Source organism: Vulpes lagopus, chromosome 23 (assembly GCF_018345385.1).
Source record: "Vulpes lagopus strain Blue_001 chromosome 23, ASM1834538v1, whole genome shotgun sequence".
Taxonomy (NCBI): Eukaryota; Metazoa; Chordata; class Mammalia; order Carnivora; family Canidae; genus Vulpes; species Vulpes lagopus.
The window spans coordinates 6,977,687-6,988,443 of NC_054846.1; positions in this window are offsets into that span (position 1 = coordinate 6,977,687).

Genomic DNA, 10,757 nt, shown 5'->3' on the forward strand with positions numbered 1-10,757 from the left:
TGTCTTTAAAAAAGATCTCTATAATATACTGGAAGTCAGGCACTGTTACACATTTTCTGTTTCTAAATATAATGAAATTGCCACGTTTTTATCCGGGATCAAGTCCCACATCAGGCCCCCTGCATGGAGCCTGCTTCTCCCTATGTCTGTCTCTGCCTCTGTCTCTCATGAATAAATAAACAAAATCTTATCTATCATCTATCTATCTATCTATCTATCTATCTATCTATCTATCATCTATCTATCATCTATCTATCTATCGTCTATCTAATTAGGTATGTTTGTAAGGTGATTAAGCTGCAGAAAGAACTGTAGCAATCTTTAGTGACATGCTAGAAAAGTATAAAACATAAAACTAGATTTTTCTTTTACTTTTTCCAGTTTTATTGAGCTATAATTGTTATACAACATTCTGTATGTTTAAGTGTACAATATGCTGATTTGATACAGTTATATATTGCAGGATGATTATCACCAGAGTGGTAGCTAACACCTTCATCATGTCACATAATTGCTATTTCTTTTTTGTGGTGAGAACAATTAAGATTTACTGTTTGATCAGCTTTCAAGCATTTAATAGTATGTGATTAACTATGATCACAATGTTATACATTAGACCCACAAAAATTATTTGTCTTATAATTGGAATCTTGTATCCTTTGACCAATGTGTCCCTACTCCTCCCTCACCCCAGCCCCTGGTAACCACCATTCAACTCATCTCTCTGTGAATCCAGCATTTTTTAGATTTGACATGTACGTGATATCATATCATATTTGTCTTTTTCTGTGTGACTGATTTCACTTAGTGTAACGCCCTCAAGTTTAAACTGTGTTGTCACGAATGGCAGAATTTTCTTCTTTCCTATGGCCGTATATATCTGTATAGATAGATAGATGATTTAGATATAGGTATAGATACAGATATAGATTAGATATAGATATAGATGATGATATAGATATAGATATAAATGATAGATATAGATGATATAGATATAGATAGATATAGATATAGATAGATATAGATATAGATATAGATATAGATATAGATAATGTTGTTCCCATATCTTGGCTAATGTGAATAGTGCTTAACATGGGCGTTTGTTTATCTCTTTGAGATCCTACTATCATTTCCTTTAGATATATACCTAGAAATGGGATTTCTGGATCACGTGGTAGTTCTACTTTTAATTTTTTTAGAAATGTCTATACTGTCTTCTATAAGACTGGATCTTGACAGTCATTTTAGGAGCCCACATGAAACATGCAAGGGTAAATGCCAAAAATATTTTAGAGTAAGCAAATGAGACACTTACTGAAACCAGATATCTAACAGACAGAGGGAAAGGCCCTGAGAGAGTACCTCAGAGAATTTCCAGAGAAAGAAAATAAATATAAACATATATATTCAAAGTACGTCATAAAGCAATAGATGAAGAATTCATGAAAAGAGCTAATAGGAAGTCATCATGTAAAGTTTCCAGAAATTTGGAATGGATATACCGGAGAAAAGGAGATCAGATAATCATCAGAAATACTTAATAACAATTGATTAAATATTAAGCTTGAATTATTTTAACCATAATGTACTATACTATAAATATCTTGTAGATACCTTGTGTGCTCTCTGAGCACAGGTCTATGCAATAGCAAATTTAAGACCTGAATTGCCTAGGTCAGCCAAGTGAAGCATATATTCAAACCTCAATAGATAGAAATAATTTGGTACAATCAGTCATATACAGATTCAAATCTAGTGACAACTATTAAAATTTGAGGCCACTTTTTTGAAGTTTCTTCTAAATAAGACAAATCAATTGCTTCAAAATATTAGTTGTTTTACAAAACTGAGAGTAGCTATCGTGAATCTTAGGATTTTTATCTTGAACAGCCAACCAAATAACATAATCCATAACATTCCAAGGATTTAACTAGCTTTACTTAATTATTTCTGGTAATTAAGTTAATATACAAATTATGATCACTGAAGCTCAGTAAGAAAAACACTACATTTTATTATATTTTATGAATAGTTAATTTTTATATGAATGTAAAACATACCATGGAAATTATACATGTCTGTAACTTATTTAAATATATCATAGCATGATATCTTGTTTGCACAGCAGCATGATTTTTGTGTGTTTTGCAATAGTTTGTGTAAATCACTAATCATGAGAAAATGTTGGCCTATATGGTACCAAACAGATTTCTGAATCGTGTTTTACGTTCCAAATAATTGGTGTTTTCGAGTGAACAAAACAGACTTCTAAATCTTATAATAGTTTCACTTGAGTTCTAAAAAGTTCCATCTTATTTCTCAAACAATTGGTATATTTTGAATTCTGTCATCATCAGAGCAATCATAAAACATTAATTTCTTCAATAAGTATGTAAATCTGAAAGTATTACACATTTTACAAAGTAAATGCAAAAGAATTTGTGATTGTAGCAAATTAAAATACTGGGAAAGAACCTCAATATAAGAATTTTAGGATATTTGAGTTACATTTATTTTTCAGAAATAAGGTATGGAGAATATATGGACTTCATATTACTAAAGCAGATTTAGAAAAGAGGGATGCCTGAGTGGCTCAGTCAGTTAAGCATTTGACTCTTATTAGTTTTTTTAGTTAAAGAATTTTATTTATTTATTCATGAGAGACACAGAGAGAGAGAGAGAGAGGCAGAGACACAGGCAGAGGGAGAAGCAGGCTCCATGCAGGGAGCCTGATGTGGGACTTGATCCCAGGATCCCAGATCACACCTTGAGCTGAAGGCAGACACTCAACCACTGAGCCACCCAGATGTCCCAGCATCTGACTCTTGATTTTGGCTCAAGTTGTGATCCAGCTCATCGTGAACATTTAACAAATTTAATCATGTATTTGTTTAGTAGCAGAGCATCAGATTACAAGAAAACACCGAAGCGAAGAGTGAAAAAGACATTTGCATTAAGCATTGTTGGAGATTTTATTGCACTTTTTCCTGGCAGTTGATGAAACTAGAAAAATTAAAAAGCAAACAATCTCAGAAGAACACTATAATCAACTATATTGACTACACTGATATTTAAAGAATGATACACACAACATCTTCAGAAAGCCTATCCTTTCTAGTCTGCATAGGACATTCACCATTAAAAAAGAACATATCCAGTCATTACTCAAGCCTCAATTAATTTAAAAGGGTGGAAATAACACAGAGTGTTCCACTTCTATCTAAAATATAGAAATCTTGAAAGTGTATCCCTCTTACCCAATCAAGGAAGAAAGCCATGTACACTGACACCCCTTATATCGTTGAAGCCACAGAGAACTAACATTGTAATGTAGAATGCCAAGATATCAACATGTGTGGGATGCTTGAAGGTGATGTTTAGAAGTAAATTTAAGTGCTTCCATTAGGAGATTTTGAAAATGTCTAAAATCAATGAGATAAATTTTCACCTTAAAAAGCTAGATACAGGAAAAGAAAGTAAGTACATTATTAGTAGGACAAGGAAATAAAAAAAAAATCAACAAGAACAATGAAATGAAAATCACACAATAAAGAAAAGTGGTGCTGAAAATAGGCTTTTAAAAAGGTGATTAAACTGATAAACTGAGATTTTGAAAAAATAAAAACAATTAAAAATAACAGGAAATAGAAGAGTATCCATTATATACCCTATAGTTGCTAAAGATAAAAAAAAATAACAAAAGTACTTATTTCAACAAGTATGGCAACCTTACAAAATAAAATTTCTCAAAACAGATACAGAAAAACGAGAAATCTCTGAATAGCCCTAAATCTAATGAAGAAAATGAACTTGTTATCAATTCATTACCAAATTACCTACAGATAATTTCTGCCATAATAGAATAACAGGTATCAGATATACTCTGCTGCCTTAAAAAATTAAAAGCCAAGCAAAATATATGAAACACTAGTATTCAGACGTAAGACAGTAGGCAGCACAGGTGATAGCAGTGGCAGTAAGTATACAACTGAGATAAACCCTACAAATGACTTCCTGAGAACAGTTTTCAGAACATAATTGGAGGCCCAATAGTCTCATTGAGTTGAAAATGCACAAATCAGAGATCAATGAGGAGAAAATGGCTAGAATTCTAAGGGTGGAGAAATGAAAAGGAATAATCCTTAAAGAAAAAGATCACTGACAACTTTTCAAGATGTCCTCACAAGGTTTGGGCAGAGTAATAATCTATTCTTACTAAAAATTTCTAGAAATCACAAAGCTTAATAGCAAGTTTCAAAAGAATTACACTGATTCCAAGTGTCTTATTTATTCCAAAACAAATTTTAACATTCTTTCGAAGAAAGAAATACAGAAACCACCAGTGTAAAATCCACAATGTTTGTCCCTCATCAAAAATTATAGGCATTCAAAGAAGTGGCAAAATATGACCCAAGATGAAATAACCAATCAATAGAAACAGACAAAATGACAGAGATGATAAAATTCCCATAGGACAAAAGTTGAAAGTGCTATTATAAATATACTTCATATATTCAAGAAGGATTAGGAAAATATGAGTATGTCAAAAGAGAAATGGAAGACAAAAAGATAGAAATCTAAATTCTGAAAAATAAAAACACACTATTGGAAGTGGAAAATAAATACACTAGATGGTATTAACATCTTATTTAGCACTGCAAAAGAAATGCAGTAATATTCAAAATAATAGTAATAAATTCAAAATAGGTGCAGATATTAAAGAGACTGGGAAAAAAAATCAACAGATCATCAGTAACCTTTAATGTATATTAAGAAATCTAACATACATATAACTGGAGTTTCAAAACTGAAGGGAGAGAGAGGGTGATAAAAAAAAGATATTTGACATACCAGTGGCCAAAATAGTTTTTATAATAATAAAACCTATAAACACACAAATCCAAGAATTTCAATCAATCCCCAGAAAGAGAAACATAAGCACATACTATGGAAAATCATAACCAAATTTTGGAAGAGAATATCTTAGAAGAAACATCTTAAAAGCAAAGAAAGGGAGTTTATGTAAGAGGAGAACCAATAAGAAAACCACATGTTTTTCATGCAATATTATGCAAGTTGTAGGTCAACTATAGTCTGAAAGAAAAGAAAACAAATTATGAACCTTTTATTTTAAATTCCCACAAAAATCTTTAAAAAAAAAAAGATAATGGTATTACTTTTTCAGAGACAAAAATGGAGATGATGCATTATCATCTGATCTGCACTCTAGGAAATGATAAAGAATGTTGACATATTCAAGCAGCAGAAAATTATTAACAGATCTATTATTGTACTTAAAAAGATAGAGAGTAGCAGAAACTATACATATCTAGGTAAATATAGAAAGCTTTTTTTTCTCAAATGTAATTTTTTAAAGGAATTTGATCTAAATCAAATATAATAACAATGAATTGGTCTCCAAAATATTTAGAAGTACATGACCAAAGCACAAAGGTTGAGAAGTAAATAGAAAGATGTCATAAGGCTTTTTTGACTTCAATAAAGTTTTAGATTTTTTGAAGATAGATTATAAATTAAACTTATCTGAGGTAGAACATAGCACATTTAAAAGTGTGTGGGATGCCTGACTAGCTCAGTTGGTAGAGCATCAGACTTTTGATCTTGGGGTTGTGAGTCTGAGATCCATGTTGGGTGTAGAGATCACTTAAAAATATAAAAATAACAATGTGCATCTAACACATAAGTAGTGAAGATAAAATGGACAAAAATAAACCAAAAGAGAAAGAAAGAAAGGAAACACCAACATTTTAAAAAGAAAAGACTTAAGAGACAAATAGAAAACAAATACACGCTGATTGATTTGAATATAATCACACTAATGATCACATTAAATATAAATGCTACAAATCTCCTACTGAAAAAAATGACTATTGGGTTCACAAACAAATAAAAAACCAAGTACAAAAAATCTCCCCAAAACCTATAATAAAATACTTAAATACAAAACAAGGTTAAAAATAGAATAAAGTAAAAGTGATGGAAAAATATACAGCACACATACACTGAACAGAGGAAAGATGAGCTGAGTATATTAGTATCAGACTAGGTAGGTTGACCAGCAGCTATTGTTCATTAACTTGTAAAGATGTTGCCACTGGCAAACATAACCTTCTGGCTTCTCTTAGTAACAAAAAGCTTTGAGTTTGGTTAACTCACTAAGGGTGTGTGAAAGGGCCAAGTTTAGGAATAAAGTCAGGAGAGTGAACAGTGAAATACTCTTAAAACATGTACATGCATTTCAACCCATTTTTATAAAGGTCTGTGAATTTCAAGAATTACACATCAGCTGTTCACCCCAAATTTGAGCAAGCTGAGTAACACCAGCATTCTTAATGTACAGTTGTGGTTATGAACATTTAAAGTTATTTGCTTTATATATTGCTAAAATAAAGGTGTGTATTGCAAAAAAAAAAAGGAATATTGTCATGAATAAAGATGCATAAGACATTCACAATAACACAAGATCTATTCATCAAAAGGACTTAACAATAACAGAGTTTCAAAATAATGAAGCAAAACTGATAAAACTGAAAGAAACCTTAAAATCATCGATTATATTAGGATATATTGACATTCTTATTTCAGTACAACATAAACAAGAACACTAAAATATGAAAGATCTGAAAAGCACCATTGACCAGCTTGAACTAATTGATATAGAGAGAGCACTACACCAAAAAACACCATAATATATATTGATTTCACATACACATTAAATATTCACCAAGCTGGATAATATTCTAGGCCATAAAACTTTTTCAATAAATTTGAAGAGATTGAAATCTCACTAAATATGATACAAATAATTTGAACTAGGTACGCCTGGGTGACTCAGTGGTTGAGCATCTGCCTTTGGCTCAGGATGTGATCCCAGGGTCCAGGATCAAGTCCCACATCAGGCTTCTTGCAGGGAGCCTGCTTCTCTCTCTGCCTGTGTCTCTGCCCCTCTCTCTCTCACACACACACACTCTGTCTCTCTCTCTATGTATGTCTCTTATGAATAATAAAAAAAACTTAAAAAAAAGAAATTAAACTAGAAAGCATTAATAGACCTTATTTTGTAATGTAAGCAACACACTTCTAAGTATTCCACTGATTAAAGAAGAAATCAAAAGGAAATTTAGAAGTTTTAACTGAATGAAAATACAACATACCAAAGTTTGTAAAACTGATAAGAAGGTAACTAGTAGATACTTAGAAATTAAATGTTTAAATTTTAAAAAAAAATAAAAATTCAAATCAATAATCTAAGTTTATACCTTAAGACACTGAGCAGGTTGGTGGTGGGAGGAGGGGTGAGGGGATAGCAAAATAATTCTAAAACAAGCAGAAGGAAGAAAGTAGTAGAAGTAAGACCATAAATCAATGAAATGGAAAACAAATTATAAAACCACACAGATAATTAATTAATGAATAAAAATGTTATTTCTTAAAAGATCAATACAGATAAGTCTCTAGCCAGAATAACCAAAAATATGAGAGAAGACAAATATACTAATACCCTACTGGCATTAAAAAAAAAAATAATAGGGATTCCTGGGTGGCGCAGCGGTTTGGCGCCTGCCTTTGGCCCAGGGCGCGATCCTGGAGACCCGGGATCGAATCCCACATCAGGCTCCCGGTGCATGGAGCCTGCTTCTCCCTCTGCCTGTGTCTCTGCCTCTCTCTCTCTCTCTCTATCATAAATAAGTAAAAAAAAAAATAAAAAAAAAATAAAATAAATAATAAGGAAAAAAAAATAAGGGACTGTCATAAAATATTCAAAAACACACATTTTACAACTTACACGAAATTTACTAATTCCTTGAAAGACACAAACTACCAAATTGTAATCAATAATAATTAGTTAAGCTCAACAATATAACATCTATTGCTGCATCAGTGGTAATTTAAGGGTAGAGGGTTGAAGAATCTGATAAAGGACATACTGGCCTTTGTCTAATTAGGCATGGCAATTCTTGATCATCAATTTGTGGAAAATATATCTGAATGTGTGCTAGTATGTTTGTGCAATGAACTGTGCTTATGAAATTATAAAGTACTTCACACAGAGGCTCAGAAATATTAAACCACTTCCGTAATGCACAAATTATGAGCAATAAATGGAAAATTGGGTTAGCTTAACAGTGTGCTCTGACTGAAGTAGAGATACTCTTCTTATAACCAGATTCTAATTAATTTCAAGATTGCTATCCTAGGGATTTCCACAATTCAGGAGCTCATGTAGCTTGAACATGAAAAGCCTCATATTTCAAAATTATTGCAGCTTTACCATGTAATTATATATCACAAGGGTATTAGTAGTCTACCGTTTGCTTTGGAATGATATTTACATGACAGAGTCTCAATATGTGAATTTTGGTTCTAAAACACATGAACCCTTGCAAGACTCAAAGAAATATTGCTGTGCTTCTATTTTCTGATTGAAAAAATAAAGAAAGAAATAGAAAAAAGAAAAGAAAGAAAAGAAAAAAAGAAAGGAAGAAAGAAAGAGAAAACAAAAACTACCTCTTCCAGGATTACTAGTAGATGTACAGAATGGCCAGTAAAATAAACATAGCTTTTAAAAATGTTAATCAAGGGTGCCTGGGTAGCTCAGTGGGTTAAACATCTGACTCCTGATTTCACTCATGATCTCAGCGTTGTGAGATTGAGCCCAAGTTGGGCTCTGCACTGAGCGTGGAGCCTACTTAAGATTCTCTCTCTCTCTCTGCCCCTCCCTCACCACTCACCCTCTTAAAAATAAAATAGATGATATAAAAATGTTTTTTAAAATTATTAAAATTAATAAACAACGTATCGCATAGAGTTTTGGTATTTTTTTTCATGCATACTGACATTTTAGTCTAAACTCTGTTATCAAACTTTGGAAACGTAGTGAGAAAGCCAGGCTATGTTTCTGTGCTAGTGGTTTGGATCCCGTCAGCAGTATGAAGCATAATTGGAGTATCTGAGTCAATTACACGAGTCCTTTTAACTAAGCTGCTTCTCTGTGTTAGCTCAGTCTGCCATAGACTGGGAGTCTTTAACAACAGGAATTTATTTTTCACAGTTCTGGAGATTAGAAATCCAAGATCAAGATGCTGGTAGGGTGATGCCTGGTGAGGACTCTCACCTTATTCTGCAGGCAGTAACATGGCCCTTTTGCAGTGTGTGCGGGTAGAGAGAGGAGGTAAGCTCTCTAGTGTCCATTCTTTAAAAGGGCATTAATCTCATCATGAAAGCCCCACCTTCATGAATTCATCTCAACCTAATTACCTCCCAAAGGCCCTCTCTCCAAACATGGGGAGTTAAGTCTTCAGCATATAAAATTCTGGGGTGATATAATTCAGTCTATAACACTCTCTGAAGTGTTACAGCAAGAAAAAGTAAATGAGAACATAAAGTTTGAAAAAAAAAATAGCATACAGGTAGGTTTCCTATCGAAAAAGGCTATATATGACATAAACACTAGAGAACTGGGGATAATTATTCTCTAGGATATAAAGAGAGGCAGATCAGAGTCTACAACTTAAACCCTTGTCAATATCAACCCACTCACACACAGTCCCCTTTCCTCTCATTTCACATTTTAAAGAACTGACAATATCAGGGATCTCAATATTAGGAATGTGTCAGTCAGTGGGAGGCTAAGTAAGAAATTAATCATCCAATCAAATAAATCTAAAATCCAAAATGCTCTTTGTCTATTTTTTTTTCAGTTATGTTTCCTAAGAAAAGATATTACTATGATTGCCTATACTGTTCATGAAAGAAATCAGAAATTACACAAGAGATTATTTAAGTTAAATTATAATTTAAGATGTCTTAATGCATTTTCATAATAAAAAGGCCCATGTCTAGAATTGTCAGATATACCACATAAAACACAAGACACTCAGTTACATTTGAAAAATAGTTCTAGGTGCTAAATTTTTGTAATATAATGAAAAAAATATTTGCAAATGAGATATTTAAGGAGTCCTGACAAACTTATCACAGGACGCAAGATAAAGCATTAAACACATGGCATGTTCTATCTGTACAGGATACCTGCAAACTTACCTGTGTCTTACTTTTCAGTTGTGCTCTCTATAATATTCCAAACCCAAAATGAATGATTAGCATTAACTTTATAAAAGTAAAAAAATAAATAAATAAATAATTTTTAAAGGTCAGAGGCATTGTATCCTCCAAATGGACAAAAATCTTAGCTTTTAAGACATTTTTGATCATATAGTACCTGTGCTAATATGATGTTACAGTAACAGGAATAGAGCAATTGAACACCTTGCTGACACTCAGAGAGTCATGAAGTAATCTTGTCATTAATTATATTTCTGAATTTTTATTGTCCTTTAGATCTTGAGTAGGATAAATTGAAGGACTATGACCAAAATAGAGAACAAATAAATGACAAGGAGAATTGACAGTCTAAGCAATTTTGATTATATGAATTATAAAACCAAAAATATACTTGGTTTTAAATCTGTGGCTATAAAAGAACAAGGTGACATGACAAATAGATCTGACATTACTTGTTTGGTAAACCATCTTACATGTCAGAATTCCTGTGGCAAAAGCACAAAAGTTGAAGTGGACCTGGGACCACAGAAGAAAATATAGTGCGCCTTTTGCATTTGCAATAAGTGAAAAGCAGACATGGCATCTACCATTTGTTGCACACTTGGGAAATAAGGCTGAAGGCCCTTTATACTGGGGAGAGTATAAAGCGTTCCCTGTGAGGAAGTCTCTTT